This window comes from Myxocyprinus asiaticus, chromosome 18 (genome assembly GCF_019703515.2).
Source record: "Myxocyprinus asiaticus isolate MX2 ecotype Aquarium Trade chromosome 18, UBuf_Myxa_2, whole genome shotgun sequence".
Taxonomy (NCBI): Eukaryota; Metazoa; Chordata; class Actinopteri; order Cypriniformes; family Catostomidae; genus Myxocyprinus; species Myxocyprinus asiaticus.
Window position 1 is genome coordinate 18,078,653 of NC_059361.1, and position 13,630 is coordinate 18,092,282.

Consider the following 13,630-nt stretch of genomic DNA (forward strand, 5'->3'; position numbering starts at 1 on the left):
ACTGACAATTCATAAAGACCAGTGTAAATTCAAATACTCTCTCAGGGCAGTGTGAAATATCAAGCCAAAGCAGAAAATAGTCCTCTGTGAATAAATCTAAGTAGCATATTAAATTGAAAGGTAAATCCTAGTTTCAAAGATGGACTGCACTTTACAAGTCATGACTGAAAATTAATTTGTGTGATACAGCAAGCCCTTTAGCTCACAGCCTAATATTTCAGGATGTCTGTCTGTACACATCTCTAATGTTATAAATTTTACCTTGACTGACCTGAGAGGTAGACAGCTACAGTGCAGCACCAGTTGTAATAGGTCTACACAAAATCCATTTTTCTATATCTGAACTGGCTCACTCAAAAAGTGAAACTGTTTATACTGAATTAAATTCAGTTTCAGTTTTATGCTCAAATTGCAAATTTGATCATCTTTGTCATGGGTATTATTAGAGGCATCTCTGTGCTCAATTACATACAGGATTTTTTCTGTAGTAAAATAACAGGGCATCCACAATCAGATCATTTTGGGGACAGCGGCTATTTGCCCATAAGTTATACATTTCAAGCTAATGCATAGCGTGTCCTGTTTTATATATATAATTAATTTTTGCATATTTACATTTGAGGAACTCACATGGTAATTGAGTCCCTACCTCAAAGTTAAAGAGCAGACTGATTTAATTCAAGGCCAAGCATACTGAGGTTGACTAAATCTATTTTTTTTTTAAACTGATAATTAAAGCCCAAGGCGAGAGTATGAAGGCGTCTTAATAATGAAGCAATGCTTGAACTCTGCCACATCTTGTTAATCCATTAATACACTAAATCCTATCTGGTTTCATCAGTTTATATGTCATATACATGCAAGGTCAAAGCAAGTGAGGTTTGTCACAGGTCATCGAAAACAAAACCCAGAGGCAGGCTGAGAGCAGCCCAGTGTCTCACATCAGACGCTACCCAGCATTCCTGTTGACACTGATATGATTTGATGCGATGTCCCGACCAGATAATTACACAAAAGGTGAGCAATAGTTCCTAACGGCATGTTAGAAAAACATTACAACCAGTCGACAGCAGACAATAGCTTTAAAGAGGCAATCTGTAAGTACATTAACTGGCAGTTTATTAGAGGAGCTACAACAAAAGGCAACCTGATGACAAACAAAACCACTTTCTGGAGTTCAAGTTGTGCTGCTGCACATTTATGAATACTGTTTTAAAGGGCTGATTTGTCACATTTTAGATAATATAACAAATGTTGATTAGCAAGCATAACTGATGGTACTCCTATCATAAAGACCTAGCATGATTAATCAAATCTATGCAAATAATTTGAATAACATTATTTAAAATGAGTATTAAATCAACTACTGTAGGTAAACAGGTCTCACAATTATAACGTCAAAAAGATTACCAGAATACATTTTAATCAGTAATCCAAAATATTTAGTGACTATATTATTATTATTAAATTAATTGTATTTAAATACAATAACTGCAAAAAAGTCATACACTGTAAAAGATAAGTAATCTTAAGAAGCTATTTCTACTTGATCTAATCCTTAAAATTTGTTTTGTTGGTGAATCAAAAATGTATTCAGGTTGATTCAGTAATGTTCAAGAATATTTTTACTTGAATAAAACCGGTTAATTTAGATGTTACCACATGAAGCACATTTTGTACAGTTGGTGAAAAGAATTTCAATGTAGACAGATGCCCTAGAAAGTATTTAGACAGTTTTGGACACATAAGTCACAATTTTCTGAACGTAGCTAATTGCAATAGATACAAAATATGAAAACAAATGTTAGAACTTTTTACTCAGAACTAATTTCTCTTTTCTAAGTTAGTTTTGCAATGAGTTTTAACCAACTGATCCCAGCATAATTTTTAGTACCCCTCAAGTCTACGCAGATGTCCTAGCAGAGTAACCACAAATGTAATTCATTGCGTTAACAATGGACATGTTCCTCAAACACTAAAATTATTTTCATCTTCATTTTGAACAAAATATCTTTTAAATGAACCCAACAAACATCTGTTTGTGAAATGTTCTGTTTGAAAAGTGTTTTATGTGACTTTATTTCTGCATACAGAACAGTGTATTGAGTGTTTGTCTTTGAGTGCTAGAACTGAATTTACCCAGTATGCTGTTTCCCCACCCCCATCCCAAATCAAAACAGAAAGAGAAATCATTAGGCCAGATGCTCTGTTGCATCAATCCTGTTTCATACTGTAAGGCCTTGTCCCAAATAGCACACTTGATGTGGACTTGCGGTCTCGTGGCCTTCATTTGCGTGTTCCTGCGAAGTCCACGAGACGGTAGGGTGTCCTCCTTTGCACTCTCAATGCACCCTTTGACTGAGCCCACATCAGTGCGTGCTCCACAGCAGATTATTACCCAACAGTCATCGCTACTGATTCTCTCGACCAATCACAGAGGACTGGAGTTTCCGAGCCAGAGGAAAAAACATGGCGGACGAGTTTTTCTTGATATAGCAACATTAAATTTATAACAGTGATATTTATACCTGCAGAAGTGTGACTGTGTATTTTATAACTATTTTTGCAAATATATGGTGGTATGTTATTTCTATACATTTTACTGTGTTCTAAGCACCTGCCTGTAACCATCCATGTGTCTGAATCATGTTTATTTGTTCTCTAAAGATTTAAAATGATGGAGTTTTGTTGCTGTTGTTATGTGCGCTTTATTTTTCAGAAGTTTTTTATTAAATTATCTAATGTTTTATTGTCAGTTGTCAGGATTTCTGGCTGATCGGTCGGTGAGTTAATCTTTTGTCTGCATGCTTCAAGTTATCCCTCGTGTATCCTTTGTTTGTTTTCATTCGCCATGCGCTCGCCTCTCGCAGGCTTCCTGGTTGAGATCTCGGGCTCATTTCCCTGATTAGGCTCACCTGTTCCTCATTTCCTCTTTGTTCCTTCTCCCTATTTAAACCCCTCTTATCTGCTGTCTTGTGCCAGATTGTCTTGTATTTTTCGCTACAAGCAGTCACACTCCACTGAACACTTTCCCCACAAACCCCCTCCACCCGAGAGACAGCCACCACTGTCATGGATCACGTCTTCTGCATCCATGGCCTCCCGGTCGACGTGGTCCTCAGTTTGTCTCTCACTATTGGAAGGAGTTCTGTCGGCAGTTAGGGGTTTCCGTTAGTCTGTCCTCAGGATTTAATCTCCAGACTAACGGCCAGACCGAGCAGGCAGAATCTTGCCTCCTGGTGCCAGCACCTCTCCTGGGTAGAGTATGCTCACAACTCCTTTCCGGTGTCATCTACAGGGCTGTTGCCCTTGCAGTCATGTCTCGGTTACCAACCCCCTTTGTTTCCTTCCCAGGAGCTGGATGCTGCCGTTCCCTCCGCTGTGGCATTCATCAGGTGTGGTTCAAACTTCCTCCCTCCCTGGGTCGAGTCCACCCTGTCTTCCATGTTTCCCTTGTTAAACCCTTTGTCCTTTGCTTGAAATTATTTAATAAAAACAAATATTCAATAGTGAGTTTAAAGTGTGCTCCTTAACTATCTATCAGTGCCATGACTTTTTCCAAATAATAATTTGTAAAACTTCATGTACAGTGCATCCGGTAAGTATTCACAGCGCTACACTTTTTCCACATTTTGTTAGGTTACAGCCTTATTCCAAAATGGATTAAATTCATTATTTTCCTCAAAATTCTACAAACAATAACCCATAATGACAATGTGAAAGAAGTTTGTTTGAAATCTTTGCAAATTTATAAAAAAATACAAAAATTAAAAAAAATGAAAAAAATCACATGTACATAAGTATTCACAGCCTTTGCCATGATACTCAAAATTGAGCTCAGGAGCATCCTGTTTCCACTGATCATCCTTCAACTTGATTGGAGTCCACCTGTGGTAAATTCAGTTGATTGGACATGATTTGGAAAGGCACACACCTGTCTAGATAAGGTCCCACAGTTAACAGTGCATGTCAGAGCACAAACCAAGCCATGAAATCCAAGGAATTGTCTGTAGACCTCCGAGACAGGATTGTATCGAGACACAGATCTGGGGAAGGGTACAGAAAAATTTCTGCAGCATTGAAGGTCCCAATGAGCACAGTGGCCTCCATCATCTGTAAATGGAAGAAGTTTGGAACCACCAGGACTCTTCCTAGAGCTGGCTGCTCGGCCAAACTGAGCGATTGGGGGAGAAGGGCCTTAGGTACAGAGCTCCAGCATTTCTCTGTGGAGAGAGGAGAACCTTCCAGAAGAACAACCATCTCTGCAGCACTCCACCAATCAGGCCTGTATGGTAGAGTGGCCAGACGGAAGCCACTCCTAAGTAAAAGGCACATAACAGCCCGCCTGGAGTTTGCCAAAAGGCACCTGAAGGACTCTCAGACCATGAGAAACAAAGATTGAACTCTTTGGCCTGAATGGCAAGCATCATGTCTGGAGGAAACCAGGCACCGCTCATCACCTGGCCAATACCATCCCTACAGTGAAGCATGGTGGTGGCAGCATCATGCTGTGGGGATGTTTTTCAGCAGCAGGAACTGGGAGACTAGTCAGGATCGAGGGAAAGATGAATGCAGCAATGTACAGAGACACCCTTGATGAAAACCTGCTCCAGAGCACTCTGGACCTCAGACTGGGGTGAAGGTTCACCTTCCAACAGGACAACGACCCTAAGCACACAGCCAAGATAACAAAGGAGTGGCTACGGGACAACTCTGTGAATGTCCTTGAGTGGCCCAGCCAGGGCCCAGACTTGAACCCGATTGAACATCTCTGGAGAGATCTGAAAATGGCTGTGCACCGACACTCCCCATCCAACCTGATGGAGCTTGAGCAGTCCTACAAAGAAGAATGGGAGAAACTGCCCAAAAATAGGTGTGCCAAGCTTGTAGCATCATACTCAAAAAGACTTGAGGCTGTAATTGGTGCCAAAGGTGCTTCAACAAAGTATTGAGCAAAGGCTGTGAATACTTATGTACATGTGATTTTTTTTTTCTTTTTTTTTCTCCGTTTTTTATTTTTAATAAATTTGCAAAGATTTCAAACAAACTTCTTTCACATTGTCATTATGGGGTATTGTTTGTAGAATTTTGAGGAAAATAATGAATTTAATCAATTTTGGAATAAGGCTGTAACATAACAAAATGTGGAAAAAGTGAAGCGCTGTGAATACTTTCCGGATGCACTGTATATAAAAACATAATGTAGAAATTGGGTCATCTGATTGAAGTCTTGAAGTCTGCCCCAAATGCACACTTTTACCATTCATGCACCTTCATGGACTTGCTGACTAGTGCCCCACTGGTATGCACTCGCTTACGTCACCAAAGTCTGCACAGAGGATGACTGCAAGGGCGGAGGGTGCCATTCGGGACACGGCCTAATAGGGACTTGATACTCAAATTAAAAATAAATGCTCTTGCTGTCTGTAGATGAAATGGACATGGTCACTATATAGTGAGTCTACAGGATTGTAAAATCTGATTAGGCTCAGATATTTCACAGTGCTTCTATCATGGGCACAGCAGCAGCTGTGGTGGGACTGGGAGGCGTTGCCAGATGGAATAGCACAGGTGGGAAGGGGGCACAATGTATTACTACTGCTGTTTCAGTGGACAGGCATGCCGGACAGCTACTTGGCAGAATCAGATTTACTAAAGAGAGACTTTATTGTTTTTAAAGGTCATTTGCTTGTTATCCCCTTGTGGCTGTTGGTGCATTCCCATCAAGAATGCAGTTTTGGCTTCTGTAAAACACAGGATGTCTTTATAGACATTTAGATGGTTCAGAATTTCTAGCTGTGTGAAAGTGAGAATAGACATGATTTGTACCCTAAACATTCCCTTTACCCAGTGAAATAACACTCTCAAAAAATCTTAAAGGAGAAGTGTGAAAATATTTCATTGTTAAAATATTATGGACAACATAATATGCAGAGACAACTATTTGTAAGCCATTCATAGGTTGATTGCTCCTCAAAGTGTAAACATTGGATCTGTGGTGCTATCAAGACATTGCTCAACCAATGGTGTGAGTTTGGGACAGGACTATCTGCTTATCCAACCACTGGCAGATGTGCTGAGTGTTTGGGAAATGTTTTGAAAACAGTAATTTTTTGCAATTCTGTTTGACGCTAGTGGAACTAAAATTTCACACCTTAACATTCAATATTTTTGAATCATTATATGGTGGATATTTAAGTTGTACTAATTGGAACAGTAGCCAGTGACATTTAATAACAGGTGATGGCAGATTGGGAAAAGAAAAGTTGCTTGCGTTACGGGCTCTCAACTCCATAATGGCTTTTCCCATTTTCTTTTGACAAACATGTGAGGGATGTATGAAAAATCGTGGTGCTTAGTGGAACCCTGCAACTCCTGTGCTTCAGACAGGAGTCATGAATACTCATCAGTCATCTTATGAAATGAATAATGTACACATCCATATATGTGCACAACAGGAGGTCATGAAATTGCTGGTTAGAATGACCCTGTTAGCCCCTGCTTGTAGATGTAGGTGCTGGAACTACACAATATGGTGCCAAAAATCATGTTTCCCCATTCACATCCATTCAAAAATAACCATGTATTCTGTCTAAATACATTTTTAATTTCCAATCAGTATATAAATCAGAAGAATATAATATTATTGCAGATGCTTTACAAAAAACAGATTGTTTGTGGAGTAAGGCTAGGTATTGAAACATATTTCCCAATTCGACAGTGATTCACAAGCTCTCTTTTCTATTCCGATTTCGATATCGATTCATATGGGTATATTTCAGTTATAGTGTCCACTTTGCTTACATATGAAAGAAATTCTCTCCCAGATAATGCTGTTAATTATACTGAGGACCTTCTTACTAGGTACATTATGAAAATATTAATTTTACTTATTATGTTTTATTAGTTTTTCACCATTTTAGTCACATTTGAGTTTTTTTAAAAATGTACAAATCCATATATTCCATCAATAAATATGATGTTATACTGCATACAGTATTTTGTTACGTGTTACAGGACTCAAATTGCTTTACCATAAATCAGGTACTGATTACAAATTACATGACAAAAAATGCAATCAATAACGTAATTTCGTAGATTATATTTCTGGAGTAATCTTATCCGATAACTTTTGGATTATTTTTGGATTACTTTCAACCTAATTCTATTTTATTTTATATCACATGCATTTGAGTAGGATAATCATTTTAACATAAAAGCACAAAGAGGATGTATTTCATTCTTTATTACTATAAAAAAAGCCTCACAAAAAGAGCTCCTTATGAATAATAATAAAAAAAAAATGAATTAAACATTAAATTAATGAAATAAACATTAAATCTAACAGCAATGACTGTGCCAAAGTTTATAATTCAAAACACTGAGACAACAAGTTCATTTTAAGAGTATAAAACAATAACAGCATTACAAACATTAATGACCATTTACGATCGTAAAATGAACTAAATTGAATGACCATAAAATCAACAGCAACAACGTTGCCTAGGTCAAAGCTTTCATCTAAAAAACACTTTTAACCCTTACTGCTAACTGATTGTCCATCGCCTATTCCAAATCTGAGGTGCAAGATATTATCTTTTTAATACCAAGTATATTCTAAAAGAGCAAAATATTTTAAAACCGAGTCAAACAAGGAACAATTGTGTCAAGTTTTATGTCAAATTTCATGCAGTGGACTCAGCTTTGGCTTTGTTCCATATTGCTGCACAACTCTGACACACTTACTTTGAACCCTTACTACTTAGTAATAGTCCATCACCTATTGCATATCTGAGGTGCATATCTTACTGTTGTAACGTAAAAGGAGCACATGCTCAGAAAGTTCATCTGTGAGACTATTGCGCTTCGGGGTAAGAATATGATGATATTGACATGAAAATGATCAATAAATTATTAACAATTTAATGCCATTACTTTGTTAATATGTAATCATGTAATCTATAAAAAAGTAACTGTAGTCCAATTACAAGGATTTAAAAATGTAATTTATTCCATTTACAAGTACTTGATTTTTGTAATCTGATAACATAAACCAGATTACATGTAATCCGTTATTACCCAGCACTGCTCATCCGGGCTATGCATTATTAAAATTAAATGTTGATGTTTTGTTGTTCTTGATCAGAACAAAAAGGATATTAAAAGTGACATTATTCAGTGACAAATGAATTGCATGGATCTCGTCTTTGGACAGACACATGAAACCAGTCAAACCAAACTTTTACTATCAACATGGTGCTGAACTTCTCCAACTTAATGTGTGACTGCACAATCACTGGTGAGTGAAATCTGAACATTTACCAGCCAGTGGCTAGTAACAGACATTTTTAGTCTCATGCCACAACATTTTAGTTGCAAATGTGGGTGATTTACACACATTGTAGAGAGTTGCCGCATACAGTAAAAGATCGATCTTGGGATTTAAGAATCAATAACGAGATCATTCAAATAAAGATTGCGATGCATCAGTAAATTTATATTTTTACCCATTTATATTTTTTATCAGTCATAGGACACCTAGTGCCTAAACTCAGCACCCATGAGGAAAGATGGCAGCTTTCAGATGGCGTACCAACCGAGCAACTGCCATTTAGGTGAATGGGGATGCTAATGGATAGCTCTCTACAGGCATAGTAGAACTTTGTTGTTGCACACACGCATACACTACCATTCAAAAGCTAGGAATCACTATGAAAATGTTTTGTTTTTGAAAGAAAACAATATTTTCATTCACCTAGGTTGCATTCTATTAATACAAAATGTACAATAAAAAAAATGTATGTTACAGGTGACTGACTAGTCTATTTAAAATCAATGTTGTAATCTTGCTCATGAAAGAATCCTTAATTTTCAGCCATGACAGCTGTGCAGACTTTAGGCATTCTAGCTGTTGGTTTAAGATATTCAGTTGACTTTTGTTGATATTCAGTTTGATCCCATGCTTACTGTGGCACCCATACAATTGGGTTGTAGGAACTTCAGGATCAAACTGTTCTCAAAACAGCTCAACATCTCAAACTTGGATTCATCTGTCCATAATATTGTTTTCTAATTGTTTACAGTCCAATCTGTAAGTTCTTCCCCCATTCTACCCTTTATTATTTGCAAGTTTGCAACTCTGTTTAAAACATTAAATTTCTCCCTGATTCCAAACTTTTGAATGGAAGTACTGTATATACACAGATAATAAGTACTGCCACCTCACCAGCATAAAGAACAGAGAAGAGCAAAGCAGGAATCAGCATAATAGGATTATGCAGTAATTGTATAGCTGCCAGACATCATTAAGAAAAAGGTGAGCCATACATGAATGAATGGTGTTCTTTGGCACATGGAGGGTGGGCAGCCCCATGAGACCCCGCTGAGTAAATATGGCCTGGCACCCTCACTTTAGCATCGTACCCCTTCTGCTACTATGAGCCTAGCTCTTCCGGGGTAACAGCTGCTGTCCCTTGGGGTGTTATGGTTCTGTAATAGGAGTGTGTTTGTGTGCAGGCGTACGTGTCTATGAGTGCACAACTAAAGTGGGCCAGAGATGACAGCCAAAAGCAAACTCAAAGCCCTGCAGTGCCGAAACAACAGGCCAGCCTTAGGCCTGGCAATCTGTTTTCCTGCCTTTTCCTCTCTTCCTTCTTTCTTATTTTGTTTCTCAGCTGTTCATTAGATGGCCACTGAGAGAGAACTATGGGTGTTGGCGCTCTGCTATGGGCACTGTGAGCTGGTAGAGTTGATCTCGCCATAGCAGTGTGGAACTCTCTGTGGCAAAGCTGGAATGAATGAATAATGCATCCATGGTAGTGTCACTCAGGGAACAATTGTGCTGGTTAATATTCATGGCATGGAGATTCAGATGGCCTTGTAAATCGCTTTACAGTCTTTAGAGAGCCAAGACTCCACCAGCAAACTAATAGCCTGTGTGGCACATATGAAAACAGTTTTTTCATGTGGGTTTTTCGTGCAAAAAAGTAGGGAAATTGGACACAGCAGTTGCAGTTTGAATCAGCGTGTGTCTACTTCATGAACAAGTTGTTTGCATATGAGTGAGAGAATGAGTGTGTGTGATGGAGGGCAAGAGTGTCGCTAGCAGCCCTTTCTTAGTGTGTTTTTAAAGGCCAACATCAGGATAGTTTACAGCATACACACTGTAAATTTTACCCAGAGGACTTCAAAATGTCTAAGAAACCTACTTAACCCCAAATCTCTGCAACTGAACTGCTTTATCTGAGAAGCTGACTGATATTGTTGGCTTGTATTATTTTCTTTTGTGCCCTTAGTCCTCTCAAGTGTACCATGATCACTTAAGTTAAGCACTTAAGTTTTCATAAGTAATGAAAGTCATTCGGGGATTTCATTGCTTACTGTATTACATATACAGAACGAATGTTCTGTATGTGACTTTTAAATATTGTTGCAGGTGAAATACAAGCCATCAGTGCTACGTGCTGACACCACAAAGCAGAGCGGAGGCTAAAAATGTATGAGTAAGTTGAGAGCAGCCACATCACACTATATTTCCCAGTCAGAGAGATAGCTTTACAGCACCTGGTAATATAATAATATAATAAAATGTAATATAATATAATGATATTTACATATATAATAAAATAAATAAATAAAACTTACTCTGAATAAGGAGATAGGGAATGTTAAAGTCAAAATTACCAAATGGACCCTATTTATGTTCTTAATATATATTACTGGTCTTTAGACCACACAATTATCAGTCCATGTTATTCTAAATGAAAACATGTTTTTCTTCATAATCTATACTCAAAATCTAATAACTTGATCTGCCTCTGAAATGACTTTCCTCTACTCACATCCACTAGGCTGTATATGCTTTTGGTTTTGGTATGTTCACCTATAGCCAAATTTCTATTAAGCATTGTTTGAGGCAATTATTACATGTAATGCAGCCTTTCTAAAACCATGGCAATATTTGATGCAGTAATTTAATGCTGGTTAATGTTATGTAATATATTTAGGTCAAAAATATCAAATAACAATATATTTAAAAATAGACGTGTTGCCACTGATATGTCAAGACACTCTGGAGGGTCAACTTGAACTTAACCCTTCACATTCCAACCAAAAATCCTCCTCAAAACCCTACATTTTCTCTTGTTGAAAATCATGTCGCTAGAAAATACGATAGTAAAATGGGTTGCAAACTTAATGTTTTCTGTTGGTAATGATACTGAATACTACTTTTATTTGAAAAAAAAAATAAAAATGGTTTTATCAGGTAACCTAAAAAAATAGGCTACATGTGGTAACATCTAAATTAACTGGTTTTATTCTTGCCAATAGTATTAAAAAAACATGACTAAATCAACCTGACCACATTAGGTTACATTAACAAAAGTCATTAAGGGTTATATCAAATAGAAATAGATCCCTACTGTAACAAGAGACAACTAATCAGGTGATTAGATTAATTTTGACTCCCGTCAATGGCTCCTCTCATAGTTGCTTACTTGTTTTCAGTAAAAACTTTGCTCATATCCTCTGTCACAAATCATTTGAACTAAAACAGCCCTAACTTTCCTGTAAGACTTTCCCATTCTGTTCTGATGCCAATTTTTTGATGTGGGTAAATGAAGGCTCTTAGAGATGTATTTTCCGATGACATCGTTGCTACATGTCTCTACTAATGGCTTCATAGTCTTACCCTGGAGCGGCACCGTTCCTGCTCTTATGTAATGTTTTACATATTTAGCTATGGGTGTTATTGCATCCGCAGTTGGCAGAGTTGTGTTTTACACAATAAAAGAAAGTGGACGGAGTGCTGATGGTACTGAGATTCGTTAAAGCTTTCTCTGTCTAATTAGCATCACATCTAACTCACGTTTTCTGCATGCTTTGTTCCTGGGCTTGTTTTCAGTGTGCACTGACACTGGGTCAGGTGGGATGAGGGGCTCTAAACTAATCCTTTAATGATGGAACACTAATACCCAGGTATAGATTAGGACTAGCAGTGCAGTGTAACCTTAGCAGTGAACTATCCTGGCATTAGCATTGTCAGTTCTTCTGTTATGAGTGGTGCGTTCTTATTGCAGTGCAGATATGACATGCATACTAAAATTACACTTTTTGTCTAGTCGCAGCTATATGACTAAAATACAAGGATAAATGGACCAAAATCAAGTTTCAAAAGTGGTGAGTTTCAAAATAAAAACACTGTTTAGAAATGTTTGCTACATTCTGAGTCTCTGCTCCATTATTGTCAAGAGATCACATAGAACCACAATGGATGCATTCTGTGCATTGACTCTGTACGTCTGATGTATACACAAACACGGCTATTGCCCAAGGTTCCCAGCTGGTGCCTGAGTCTGCCGAGCCGACACCACGAAGCTCTTTGAGCTCTGTCAGGATTATGAGTGATCTTTTCTTCAGGCTAGCCTCAGGACTCTGTCAAAACCTCATCTCCATGTACATCTTAACATATGCATGGCTTATTCTCCAGGGCTCATCCACAAAAACCATCTCTCAATTTGCCACGCAGGGGAGAAACAGCAGTCTCAGCCTACAGTGACTGATTGCTCGTCACCACAAATTTTTGCCTCTTTGTGTTGTGCACTATGTGCCTGTGACAAAGAAGGTTTGTCTTACCTTATGTAGATGCAGCTATTTCCACCTCATGCTGTTGGATGATTCATTCACTTAAAAAATCCTCTCTCTCCTTCTCCCATTCTTTTGTCTCTATTTTTACCCTCCTCTACTCTTTTAGTCAAGTTTTTTTTTTTTTTAAATCATTGAGTGCATCCCTCTGTTTGTTTGTGCTGTGGCTTCCAGATTCGGGTTTGGCATCAAAGTGGAGACATGGGGGGTAATTAGAAGCCTTGGGGATGAATCTGCCGGTAGATTTACCCCGTTTTCTTCTCTCCCCAATTAGACACTCTTCCCTTTCATTCAAGCCCACAATCCAAGAAAGAGAGGGATGTGGACAAGACTCAGCAGTAATGGTGTGGTAGTCTGCTTGGTGGTTGCTCTCCGTCTCTGCCTTGATTTTTCTCTCTCCATTCAGTGTGGCGGCCGTGGCTCATTCAGGCTGTCAGAACGCATGGAGACACAGATGTGAATGTGTTTGTGGCTTCAGCGTAGCCTCTTCGCACAGGCAGAGAGACCCCCCCCCCACCCTCGCTTAAGATGTGCTCACTAATGGCATGTACCATTATGGCTCAGAGCAGGGTGGGCTGTGAGAGAAAGAGAGGGGGAGATGGAGAGTGAGAGGAGGCAAGAGGGGAAGAAAGCAGTATGGAGGGAATTAATGGATATTAATCCTGCCGTATGTGTACTGTATGTGCACATGTATTTGTGTTTTCCTTCTTAACATTTCCCCTTGTTGTTGACAAAAGAGGACTATCTGCAGTATTATACATTGGTACATTAAGATATTGGATGTCGCTGCTATTTTATGAATACCAGTAATACGGTTCACACAAATGTATTAATTTCTGAATTACACATAGTCCTATGCTCTGTTCAAAAATCTAGTAAGCTAAGCTGCCTATGTAGGTAACATTTTAGGCACCAATGACATTCTCCCAATGCGAAGGTTATTACAAAGGTAGACATATTAATTATGCAGCCTATGATACCTTCT

At 38.4% G+C, this 13,630-nt stretch overlaps 1 protein-coding gene across 2 annotated transcripts in view; it reads right to left on the reverse strand.

The window, feature by feature from the left end:
• LOC127456084 (galactosylgalactosylxylosylprotein 3-beta-glucuronosyltransferase 1) overlaps positions 1-13,127 on the reverse strand; it is a 122,255-nt gene extending 109,128 nt beyond the window's left edge. For both annotated transcript variants that reach the window (XM_051724399.1, XM_051724400.1), the window contains exon 1: positions 12,637-13,127. The gene's annotated coding sequence lies outside the window, so the exon portion shown is untranslated. The remainder of the gene's footprint in view (positions 1-12,636) is intronic.
• Positions 13,128-13,630: the final 503 nt, after the last annotated feature.